This window comes from Dreissena polymorpha, chromosome 2 (genome assembly GCF_020536995.1).
Source record: "Dreissena polymorpha isolate Duluth1 chromosome 2, UMN_Dpol_1.0, whole genome shotgun sequence".
Taxonomy (NCBI): domain Eukaryota; kingdom Metazoa; phylum Mollusca; class Bivalvia; order Myida; family Dreissenidae; genus Dreissena; species Dreissena polymorpha.
The window spans coordinates 49,771,860-49,785,553 of record NC_068356.1 but is presented as its reverse complement, the minus strand read 5'-3'; the positions used below and the strand labels follow the sequence as shown (position 1 = coordinate 49,785,553).

At 35.3% G+C, this 13,694-nt stretch overlaps 3 protein-coding genes across 7 annotated transcripts in view; all 3 read left to right on the top strand.

Moving 5' to 3' along the window:
- LOC127866976 (uncharacterized) overlaps window positions 1-13,694 on the top strand; it is a 121,802-nt gene that overhangs the window by 32,787 nt on the left and 75,321 nt on the right. The window lies entirely within an intron of this gene.
- The window catches only part of LOC127866980 (uncharacterized), a 96,393-nt gene that overhangs the window by 39,838 nt on the left and 42,861 nt on the right, over window positions 1-13,694 (top strand). The gene's annotated exons all lie outside the window — the stretch shown is intronic.
- The window catches only part of LOC127866978 (uncharacterized), a 79,003-nt gene that overhangs the window by 59,212 nt on the left and 6,097 nt on the right, over window positions 1-13,694 (top strand). For 3 of the 5 annotated variants that reach the window (XM_052407877.1, XM_052407873.1, XM_052407878.1), the window contains exon 1: window positions 13,296-13,496. The exons of the other annotated variants lie outside the window; for them this stretch is intronic. The gene's annotated coding sequence lies outside the window, so the exon portion shown is untranslated. Of the gene's footprint in view, window positions 1-13,295; window positions 13,497-13,694 lie in introns of those variants that run through there. 5 annotated transcript variants of the gene reach the window in all.

Sequence of the window (13,694 nt, the reverse complement as noted above, 5' to 3'; positions counted from 1 at the left end):
GAGGGTTTAATTTATGTGCATAAAGTGTCGTCCCAGATAAGCCTGTGCAGTCCATACTGGCTTATCAGGGACGACACATTCCGCTTTTATGATTTTTTTCGTTTCAAGAAAGTCTCTTCTTAGCAAAAATCAAGTTAAGGCGAAAAGTGTCGCCCCTGACTGTGCGGACTTCCCAGGCTAATCTGGGACGGCACTTTACGCATATGCATTAAACCCCCTTTTCACAGAGCACGGCTCTGAATTTTTACTGTCGTTATCATTGGAATACACAACGGTATGTTCTTCGTATAGAATCATATTGAAACAACATAAGTAAGGATTAAGTCATCATTACTTCATTTTTTATTGTAAACATAACCCGTGTCATATGCATATCCAATTATTATATTATTTATATTCAGAGTTGTTTTACTATGATGATCGATGTCGTCTTTATAGGTCGCTTGATATTCTAGCGTTCCATCGCGAAGGCAGATATTTCTGTGTGTTGTTCTCAAACAAATAAAAAACCGGAAACGGTGTCCACCCACGTCAGGGTGATGTTAGAATGATTCTGAGAAGGTACACGATTTTATCCGACAAACCCATTAACTGAAAGTGGTATTAAGATATTACGTGCACAATTTCATAGTTTAATGATGATGCAGTTAGTATGTTAGTGAGATCGTATTCAACGCTAATTAGTTGTTCTATGTCACGTTTCCAAATTAAAATAATCTCAAGTTAATATTTGATTAATATATATGAACCGCGCTCTGTGAAAAAGGGGCTTTATGCATTTGCGTAAAGTGTCGTCCCTGAATAGCCTGTGCAGTCCGAACAGGCCAATCAGAGACGACACTTTCCGCCTTATCTTGATCATTGCTAAGAAAAAATTTTCTTGAAACGAAAATTTCATAAAAGCGGAAAGTGTCGTTCCTGATTAGCCTGTGTGGACTGCACAGACTAATCCAGGACGACTCTTAACGCACGTGAATGAAAACACTTTTTCCCAGAGATCGGCCCATATCAAATAAGGCACATACCACAACACCAAATCACATGTATGAGCATGTGCTTATAAAAGTATATTACATTGAACCTGAATTAATTCAGAACTATTTTAATTATGGCCCTTTACATTATTTTCTAATATATTTTGATATTTACATGTATAGACTTCGTTGTTTTTATCGAGACGGCTTTCGAATTACCTCGCTCCTTATTTACCCCCCCACCCCCTCCCTTCACACGCACACACACACTTTACAACCAAAAAATGAAGTTAAATAAAAAAATGACATTTAACTACACCAACAAAAAAACATTTGGCATCTGACAGTAATTCTGAAACAAATAAAAACTTCCTACAGTTTTTGAAGGCACGTTTACCCGTAACGATGCAAGTGCATACACGTAGGTATAAATCGAGAACCAGGCGCCATTCTAAAGTGTTTTAATAACGTATTTAAGATTGATCTAGCGAATCACAGCGTATTTCAACATCACCCCAGTATAATGGTTGCCACCATAGTATTTGCATATTCGGTAGTGCATCGGACACGAATGCTTTATAAGGATGTCTAAAAGGTTGATATCGACCAAACGCAGGAGTATATTCGAATAAGTTTTGAATTAAATGGTTTCTGTACTATGTATTTGAACAATAATACAAGGTTGTCCCCATTTTAGCAAGCACGATATAGTTTACTATTTATGCAATCGTATTGAATGAAATGTATACGATATACCGCTGTACGAATTCACACAGTTGATAAGGGAAGTGTAAAGTTGTAATCTGTTCATGGAGCTTATCCGACACCCAATTGAGCCGCGCTCTGGGAAAACTGTGCTTAATGTGTCTGCGTAGTGACCAGTCGGCACAGGCTAATCATGGACGAGACTTTCCGCTTTTATGGACTTGTCGTTTAAAGGAGGTGTCTTTAAAACGAAAATCCAGTGCAGGCGGAATTGTCATCCCTGTTTAGCAAATAGGAAAGGCACATACTAATCTTGAATGACGCTTTAGGCCCATGTATTTAGCCCAGTTTCCCCAGAACTCGGCTTAATAACTAAGTGAGTTATGTGTTGCACTTGAGCACTCTTCGTAAATGGGATAAACTTTGTTCTAGCTCTTACTGTAACTAGTCGTTTTGAATGCTGTATAGTAGCATATTCGCATGCCAAGAACACAACGTCAAAATTGAAATTATCATTTGTTATTCTTAATTTATTCAATGTATATTATGAATGTAAATACAGTCAACGTGCAAGAGATTAACTATGATTTTTTTTTTAATTTAAAGTCCGCACAGGCTAATCAGGGATGACAATTTTCACCTAAATGGATTTTCGTCAAGAAGAGTCTTTATTTAAACGAACAATAAAATAAAAGCAGCAAGTGTGATCCGTTAGGAGCCCCTACGGACATCACATGCTAGTCTGGGACGACACTTAAGGCGTATGCATTTATCCAACTATTTGCTCAAATGAAATACAAAGGGAGCTAATCTGTGTTTACTACCACAATCAACACACTGTTGTTAAGCTCTCCTGTCGTGAGATTAAATTCGACCGGAATGAACTTTGCAATCTTGTTTGTGTGCTTAGTTGTAAATATTTGTATAATATATCTGTGTGTTACCTGGTCCAAATACGTACACACACGTAGCGATATACACATTGTCAAAAAGCCAACGTTTGCCACTGATCAGTATTTGGTATTAAACTGATAAAGCTATTACGAATAGCCCTGCATAACTATCCGCAATGGCCATGTTGAAATATGTATCCCAAAGTGAATCATTATAGCCCGCTTTTAATTAAAACCTGTTTATTCGTGCTCGATTACATCAAATGTGTCAACCTTATTGAGGCGCTCTTGAGTCCGTTTCCTTGATAGAACCAGTGCCTGCTATATATGGAATAACCTTAAGAATGTTTCCTAAGAGAGGGTCGAATCTGTGCTCTCCCGGTCGCTAGGTGGACATCATAAGCAATACATCCCGGTGGCATGCGATACAAAGTTACTAAAGCTGTATAATTTTTAGTGATTTTGCATTGATTTTCAATAAAATGAATAAAATGCATGTATTCTTGTAATAAAATAATACTATGGAACTTGTCAATCTGTGAAAATGTCTCTATAAGATAGACAGACTACGTTTACCATTATAGACAGAAATAAAGCTACATTGAATATATCGTTAATGGTATAATTTAAACAATCTTACCGTTCTGTCTACATGTATCTTGCTTTTTGTCTACTAAATTGCTAAATATATCAATACTTGTAATTTGTAATTTAATCTTACATACGAAATACTATTACTTTAATCATGGAAGTTAATATACACACCAATATCCAACAGAGATCAAATGTTATATATTTTTAAACTTACACATCTAATCACTGTTTTGACTAATTGAACAATTGATTTGATTATGTAGGTGGTACATGTAATTATGAGGCTTCTTGATTGAGCTACTGTTAAAACCTATTTGCAAAAGGCCTTTTAAATAAAATGATAATTCGTTGATTATGTTTGTTTTTATTAAATGACGTTTATACAATAAAAATCCTCATGGATATGTTTGTAGATTACTTTATAGGTTTAAAGCCGAATCAACTACAATATAGAATCAATAAACATATAGACTATTGAGAAAAATTAGGGAACCGTTTGTAAATTATAGGTTAATATATACACGACCATCCGTCGTGAATAAATGACCCCGAATCATACCCATTCGACCCTGAATCATACATGTACGATCCTGAATCAAACATGTACCGCCCTAAATCGTATCTGTTCGACCCATATTAATGTCAACACGACCCTGAATCATACATGTACGACCCCGATTCATATGTGTGTAAGCCTTTTATTAATGCACGACCATAATCATACCTGCATGACCCTGATTTATGTATAAAACACCCTGATGGATACATGTACGACATTGATGTATACCTTTATGACCCTAAGTTATACACGCATGACCCTTGTTTAGACATGTACGACCCTGACTCGTACTTGTAAGACCCCTATTTATACATGTACGAACATGATTTACACGTGAACGACCCTGCTCTATACATGTACGACCCTGATTCATACATTTACGACCCTGAATCATACCTGCACGACCCTTCTTAATATCTGCACGACCCTGAATTCTACAGGTACGACCCTGAATCATACCTGTACGACTCCGAATCATATATATGCAAACTTGATTAATTCATGTACGGATTTTTTTATACATGTACGAACATAATCATACCTGTATAACCCTGAATTATTTATAAAACACGCTGGTTTATACAAGCACGACTTTGAGTTATACCTGTCCGACGCTTAGTAATACATTTACGACCCGATTTATACCCTTTTTACACCGAATCGTGATGCGGTCAGGATTCATTTGATTCACACTTAAATGTTATGTGACCAAGTGTAAGGTGGTGCTGCTTAAATGCGGTTTAAACTCCAAGTGTTTTTGCATTAACTGTTCCAAGGTGTTTTAATACTCCATCAAACGATGTCCAGTCGAAACGCTTTTCAAATCTTTACAAATCTGTAATACTCTTAAAAGGCTATACTTTACCAATACCACTTTTTTTAACAGAAATCATCCAATTTCACATAAAATTCTTTCCATCGTATCTACGTGTCATTGGATATTACATATTTTTCAGTCGTTAGTTAAACGTGCTTACATTAGCTGTAGTAGTTCATTTAGTCCTTATAATTTAGAGCTTTCGCTAACATTTAGTTATAGTTTTATGTTTATCTCAGCGTCTCCTTGGTGATACACATGTGTTACTTGCCTTGTAACTTTTGAGTTACATTTTCAATAAAACTGGAGCCCGTAACTGTTAAGTGGTTTTGATAATTGGATAATTGTGAAGATATTTCGATTACGAAAACATTAGGAATTTAGTACTAAAAAATAAAAGAATAGTCTTTCCTTGGGAAAATGAGCAAATACCAATCGTAGGAATAGTCGAATATTCAATTGAATGAACAAACGAATTTTCATATACCGATTTTGGTATTCGATGCAATGCTTATTGAAAATACATATTACACGTAAAAATATACAAATGAAGGGGTCACTACCCATCACATCGGTCAATGTGAAGCATGAACCTCAACAGTCGTGTTAATAAACAGCGAAATGAGAAACTGTAAAATCATGGGAAGCCTCATATGTAAAACTATCGTTTCGAAGGTTAAGATTTTTATTTTATTTTTACAATGAGCTTCTTTAAAAAAATTGTTTATAGTTCTCCGCTACAACTGAAATCATCAACTCAGAAACGTAATAGGAAATTCGAAAATACGTGAAACTATGAGTAAAAACTTTTAAAAAGTTGTTTAGTTTCGCATTACTCTTTTTTCATTTTACAAAATGTACATTTACACTCCTAACATGTTAAACAAGAATGAAATGAAAATTGCTATACAGTACAGCTCACGCAAAACCAACAAAGTCGCTAGGCCGCGGACAGATTCTTCTGTTAACGTATTTTCGCCGCGTATTTACTCGGCATGATGCCGAGGCACTCGGCGAAAATTGTTTTTGCCTCGGCATCGATTCGCGGAGTAACGCCGCGTAGATGCGGCGATTCGCCGAGTATAACTATTTACAAATATTGATTGTATACTAATCTATAACACATGTTATCGAAATATAGAAACATACACAGAAAATACGCTGTGCGATTGTTAACATTTCTCTATATCTGCATACATTTAATTAAATTATCAATCGGATGTCATCTGTCAAAACAATTATTGTGTCTGTCGATAACTAGATCTATATTGAGTTAAAGTTTACACAGTTAAATCCCGTAGATTATTTCGGAAACGAGACTTGCTTTAAACGTCTGTCATGTCGCCAAAATTGTTGCTCAATAATTTAAAGAAAATAAATGTAGTATTAGATACACATTTTACAACATGTACATGATTCTAGGCTTGTTATTCTTTAGCAAGGCAACCAAAATTCTAAAGATGGCTGCCAGTGCAGCAACCATCTGCGAAAAAAGAGAGACGTATTGTTGTTGCTTTGTCTAAGTTATCTCTATAACATTTATATGAGGATAAACAGTGCACCCACATCTCAACCTGTGCTTTGCGACACACTCTTTATAAATTTGAATGGGTTGTGTGCATTTCAAACTTGCGGTATAAAAAGCTATAACATAATTTTGAAAACTAAGATTATGCAATAGCGAACAACTTCAGTGCCTTCAGCGATTTGATATAATGTTTAATTTGACCGTACGATTATTAAACCTTTAACATAACATATTTTTATAAATCTTAAACTTGTAAAAATTCCAAAGTATGTATGTTATGTTCAATACCCGTTATAATATAAAAATAAGGCTTGCACTCTGGTATATATTGTTGGGACGCATTGGCCATGGCATGTATTACTATTATGTATTTGTCTATTGTTGAAGATCGTGTACCTTAAACATGATGAACGGGAGGGCTTGTGCGCTTGATATTTCGTTTATGTTAATACACCCAATATTTATAAGACCCATGGCGAACGCCTCATAAGTTTAAATTGTACTTGTGAAATCTGATACGGCTTTGGAAAATCCCGGTCTGTTGCAATCGATACCCCTGCAAAGCTTGTTTTTGTATATGATAAAATAGGTTTGCAAGTACGTCCTTTAATTTTTGGGCTTCCTGTTTTAAGATTTTGTGAAATGGGAAGAACATATTTGCAATGCCAATTATTTTCAATGAATAACTTAAGTCGGGCAGACATAGCTGATATCTTATTAACTACTTTTATGTATAAAACTTCCGTGTGTAACGCAAATGCTTGATATATATTTGTTATTCCAATTTTCGGAACTGGACATACCGATCGTTAAACTGATACTATATTTGCACACTCTTAAATAAAGAAAAGAAAATTCCCCTACAAGCTGGCCATTATTTACGTTATTGATAATACACTTAAAGTTTTAGATGTGTATTTATATTCTTTTCCTACGAGACATGGTTTACTGGGATATACACGTAATAGGATGAGTTGTTTTATTAAGTGCGATCAGTTATCATTTTCTGTTTGAAACAAGCATCATAAAATCGATTAATTGTATAATAGAAACACATAACATATTTTTATTATATATATTTATGGTTTTGAATTCATGTTGTATTTATTATGTTTGTTTTTTTAATAAAAAAAGTGTATATCCTATGTACTACTGCAAATGACATTAAGTCTCGTCTTATTATCTACCATGTTGTACTTTATATAATCGTCTTTTCCATAAAGTATTATGGATATGTGAATAATAAGCACAAAAATATAGTACCACATATAAATGGGGGACACACCTTCATATATTGGCAATACACCTCATTCGTTTTCTTATTTCATTCAAAAGTGTAAGCTCCCTTTAACAGGCCTACTTTTATTCTCGCATCATATTACAAGCTTAATGTTTACAGCACACAGCGGTAACATGTTACGAAACTGCAACTAAATTGCATGTTAAAACCCTCTTTAAAATGCAATAATTTATGTCAAGGCCTCAATTTCATTGTGGAAAAGTATACCGTACTTAAGCATGGCCTACGTGCATGTTAGCGCTGAAAACATGACAGTGCGCCGTTAGTTTTCAAACAAACATTTGAATACGTATTGTATCTTTGCAATCTGATACAACGCCGGGAATGGCGGTCTGATAAAATCGATATCCCAGCCAAGCCTGCTCTACGTTAATATATTTTGCATACCAGCAGGCTGAATATAGTTTCTTAATTGTCCATGACAACAGGAAGATAAGTATCGAATGTGTAGAATTTCCAACGACTAAGAGAGTATTAACACTTAGAACAATTAAACAGGTGCATGCCATGGTGGTCTGATGTGTCATTGCAAGGATATTTAATACGTGTTTCTTCCGATCATATTATTTCCTGCCATTGTAAATGTTTTGCAATATGCATTGTATTATACATCAAGCCTTTTCAGACAACTATTTGTATGATCATCGCTTTACATTGTAGTTAAGATCTTTAATCATGTTATTGCAAACGCCTATGCGCCATATGGTTTTCAGTAGTTATGTGAATCACATTATATTACATGTTAACTTGTATACACATTGTATTTATATCATGGTTGTATTGATTTAAATTTGCTTGGATAGGCTTCTTAAAACAGGCGCGATTATGTAAATTGATTATTTAAGTCTAAAATAGTGTTCAGGTTACACGTTAATCCCGTAGATTTTTGGTAATGCGACTTTTTAAGTGTGTCATGTAAATTGTTTCAATAATTTAAAGAAAATCATGAGTATTAGATAACATTTTACAACATTACATATCTAGGCTTGATTCTTTAGCAAGGCAACCAAAATTCTAAAGATGGCTGCCAGTTGCAGCAAACCATCTGCGAAAAAGAGAGGACGTATTGTTGTGGCTTTGTCTAAGTTATCTCTATAACATTTATATGAGGATAAACAGTGCACCCACATCTCAACTGTGCTTTGCGACACACTCTTTATAAATTTGAATGGGTTGTGTGCATTTCAAACTTGCGGTATAAAAGCTATAACATAATTTTGAAAACTAAGATTATGCACTAGCGAACAACTTCAGTGCCTTCAGCGATTTTTGATATAATGTTTAATTGACCGTACGATTATTAAACCTTAACATAACATATTTTTATAATCTTAAACTTGTAAAAATTCCAAAGTATGTATGTTATGTTCAATACCGTTATAATATAAAATACGGCTTGCACTCTGGTATATATTGTTGGGACGCATTGGCCATGGCATGTATTACTATATGTATTTGTCTATTGTTGAAGATCGTGTACCTTAAACATGATGAACGGGAGGGCTTGTGCGCTTGATATTTCGTTTAGTTAATACACCCAATATTTATAAGACCCATGGCGAACGCCTCATAAGTTTAAATTGTACTTGTGAAATCTGATACGGCTTTGGAAAATCCCGGTCTGTTGCAATCGATACCCCTGCAAAGCTTGTTTTGTATATGATAAAATAGGTTTGCAAGTACGTCCTTTAATTTTTGGGCTTCCTGTTTTAAGATTTTGTGAAATGGGAAGAACATATTTGCAATGCCAATTATTTTCAATGAATAACTTAAGTCGGGCAGACATAGCTGATATCTTATTAACTACTTTTATGTATAAAACTTCCGTGTGTAACGCAAATGCTTGATATATATTTGTTATTCCAATTTTCGGAACTGGACATACCGATCGTTAAACTGATACTATATTTGCACACTCTTAAATAAAGAAAAGAAAATTCCCCTACAAGCTGGCCATTATTTACGTTATTGATAATACACTTAAAGTTTTTAGATGTGTATTTATATTCTTTTCCTACGAGACATGGTTTACTGGGATATACACGTAATAGGATGAGTTGTTTTATTAAGTGCGATCAGTTATCATTTTCTGTTTGAAACAAGCATCATAAAATCGATTAATTGTATAATAGAAACACATAACATATTTTTATTATATATATTTATGGTTTTGAATTCATGTTGTATTTTATTATGTTTGTTTTTTTAATAAAAAAAGTGTATATCCTATGTACTGCAAATGACATTAAGTCTCGTCTTATTATCTACCATGTTGTACTTTATATAATCGTCTTTTCCATAAAAGTATTATGGATATGTGAATAATAAAGCACAAAAATATAGTACCACATATAAATGGGGGACACACCTTCATATATTGGCAATACACCTCATTCGTTTTCTTATTTCATTCAAAAGTGTAAGCTCCCTTTAACAGGCCTACTTTTATTCTCGCATCATATTACAAGCTTAATGTTTACAGCACACAGCGGTAACATGTTACGAAACTGCAACTAAATTGCATGTTAAAACCCTCTTTAAAATGCAATAATTTATGTCAAGGCCTCAATTTCATTGTGGAAAAGTATACCGTACTTAAGCATGGCCTACGTGCATGTTAGCGCTGAAAACATGACAGTGCGCCGTTAGTTTTCAAACAAACATTTGAATACGTATTGTATCTTTGCAATCTGATACAACGCCCGGGAATGGCGGTCTGATAAAATCGATATCCCAGCCAAGCCTGCTCTACGTTAATATATTTTGCATACCAGCAGGCTGAATATAGTTTCTTAATTGTCCATGACAACAGGAAGATAAGTATCGAATGTGTAGAATTTCCAACGACTAAGAGAGTATTAACACTTAGAACAATTAAACAGGTGCATGCCATGGTGGTCTGATGTGTCATTGCGCAAGGATATTTAATACGTGTTTCTTCCGATCATATTATTTTCCTGCCATTGTAAATGTTTTGCAATATGCATTGTATTATACATCAAGCCTTTTCAGACAACTATTTGTATGATCAAGAATAAGGAACATTCATGAACAACACGCTTTACATTGTAGTTAAGATCTTTAATCATGTTACTTGCAAACGCCTATGCGCCATAGTGTGGTTTTCAGTAGTTATGTGAATCACATTATATTACATGTTAACTTGTATAAACAGCCATTGTATTTAAGTAGGTCATGGTTGTATTGATTGCTGAATATTTGCTTGGATAGGCTTCTTAAATTACAGGCGCGATTATGTAAATTGATTATTTAAGTCTAAAATAGTGTTCAGGTGATCATTTTCGTCGTAATTTTAAAGCTTTTTGGTAATGCGATCATTTTAAGTGTGGCAGTTAGAGCAGGTATAAATACCAAATGTTTCAATGCATTTTTTGCCAAAAATCATGATAAAGGTTAACCACTGAAAACTTCACGTATCATTGCCTTCGATACGTATATGTAAGGCAAACGTATAATGGTGCTACGATTACAACCTTTTGGTAATTCATGACACGCAAGGAATTTTGTAAGAATAATGTAATGACAGTGTTCTTATTTTCTTAACGTTATGTTCAACACATGAATTTGCGGGGTACAGAATTCGCGTTATTTCGATTGCCAATGTGCTCCTGCGGTCTTTATCTTTAATACCCAGTCCATGTGAAGAAAAGCTACTTATTTTAAATCAGAACACTCGTTTAACCCTTTCCCTATCAGCAAAGTGAAAATGGCTATGTGCAAACAGCATAAAACCAGAACAGCCTGCGAGTAACTCGCAGTCTGTTCAGGTTTAATGCTGTTTGCTGCTCATCAGTATCTAATGTTTGTAGATGAAGGCTTAAGAACTTGAATCGAGTAAGAAAGGTCTTAAATTAAATATAACTTTCCAAGGGACTACAAATGCGTGAAAATACGTATCTAAGTGGTAAAGGGTTAAATAGAAGCCTATTATGCTTGTTCGATGTACATGTATACACGTCAGTTCTAATGTTTAGCGGTCCACTTCTACATCTATGTTCAAATGCGGTCGTGATATTGAACATAATCAGCATCATCATCATCAGCAGCAGCATCGGCGGCGGTGGCGGGGCGGCGGCGGCGTCGTGGTCGTCATTTTCATCACCATCATCATCATCATTTGCATATGATACTTCACGTGTCTGAGATATATGTGGTTCCATTAGCTGAAATACAATAATGTTCTGTGAACAGCAGTATTTGGCATACGTACGTGTTTTTTTATGCCCCCCGAAGAGTGGCATGAAGTTTTTGAACTGTCCGTCAAGCCGTCCGTCTGTCTGTCTGTCCGTCAGTCCGTCCGTCCGTCCGAACACTTTATAATTGGTCATAACTTTTGCAATATTGAAGATAGAAACTTGATATTTGGCATGCATGTGTATCTCATGGAGCTGCACATTTTGTGTGGTCAAAGGTCAAGGTCATCCTTCAAGGTCAAAGATCAAATATATGGCTTCAAAGCGGCGCAGAAGGGTGCATTGTGTTTCTGACAAACACCTTTCTTGTTAGTTGTTCGCTTGCGAACAATTAAGGTTAAGAGCTAGTTTTGCAAGTCGGTCTGCTCTTAACTACCCTAAGAACGATGACCACCGCATCTGCTTGTGCACACTGATTAGCCTGTTTATGCTTCACCACTGGTACACTGCAGACAGTGAGTGTGTGTATGTAATCAATAGTGTTTAACAGCCTGTGCGACGACATTGGCCAGTTTGTCATTGAAATCTGTACATATTGGCTGCGTTCAGGGAAAACGGGGCCTTATGTATGTCCAATAAGTGGTGTCCTGTGCACATTGATTAGCCAGTGCAGTTCGCACAAGCTAATCAAGGACGACACTTTCTGATTCTATGGTGTTTTTCGTTTAAAGACAGTCTCTGGTACTGGGTTGACAATTTATGCATATGCATTAAGCGCTGTTTTCCCAAGAAGCTGCAGTCAGTATACAATACACTAATTGTTTCAGTAATGAAGGAACTGAAACAGCGTAACGGTAACGATACAGTGTGTTTAAATTATATTTTATTTAGAGGAATTGTCCGAACGTAGTTAATCTACATTTAATAAACATCATGATTTCGGAACTTGTAATCAGTTTCTATCCCAGGTAAATTATAGTTTATAAGATTTTTCGCCGAGTGACTCAGCGTTATAGCACCAACAATTTCCTCGGCATCATGCCGAGGCGTGCCGCGGCGTGTCTCGGCGAACAGACACGGCGACTCGGCGACAAGATGGTCGATGCCGAGTCGACTCCGCGAACAATTGATGTCGTCAAACTCCGCGGATCGCGGAATTTGTTGGTTTTGCGTGAGCTGTACTGTACAATTGCATGTTGGCCTGAAACAAGGAAGTTTACGAAGCGGAAAATATTGTTGTAAAAATGTGTCATCTGCGATTCAGATGTCACGCAATATCAAAGCTTCATACAGATAACAATACATTGGCTTAAGTTAGATAAGTTAATAGAAACCTAAGAGTAGACAATACAAAATCTAAACTGATTTATATCGATTTTAATCATGAATTAATTTATACGCATAAATGCTGAGACATAAGTATTGTTTAAAAAGTTAATACTTTTAATATAGTTCCTGTTCAACGGGCGTTACAAACGACTTAACATATGTGAAAACAGAACCAAGTACTAGATGTTTATTACACCAACAACACACTTGTTGAAAGCATACTCCTAGATAATGTTCGTGTTCACTTTATTTAATTCAGTTGCTTGTGTTCAACAATTTCTTTTATTTTTAATATGTGTTTTGTACTAAAATACGTCATGGAAAAAATACATTCATCTGAAAGTCAAGTAATTCAGTTCTTGGTTAAAACTTACCGCGAATGAAATGTGATACTTTCCTTATCGTCAAGCAAAGGATATACCCGCCCGTTCATTGCTATCACGTTGCAGTTTATGTCGCACTGCGCGAGTTGACAAACTATGACATGTTATCATTTGTCGTGCGTTTAAATACTAAAACAGAAGTACGCCACTTTTTGTTTGACAATCGACATACAATCTGCACAAATATTCAAGGAGTGTCGATCGAACTGGATTTAAAGCCTTCCTTACCAAGTTGATTAATTCTTTCGCTACAAAATCAGGTAAAATTAAGTATTTTAACTCTATGTAAACGTTCAATAGTTTGATTGAGTCTATAGGATATTGCTATGCTATATGCTTCTTGATCATAACATTTAAGTTTAGCTTCATAATGTGTCTGTTAGACGTTGGTCAGTTAAGCTACATTCTATGGTTTTTAAACACAATTTTAACTGACAAATGACGTCTGTTGCGTTAAA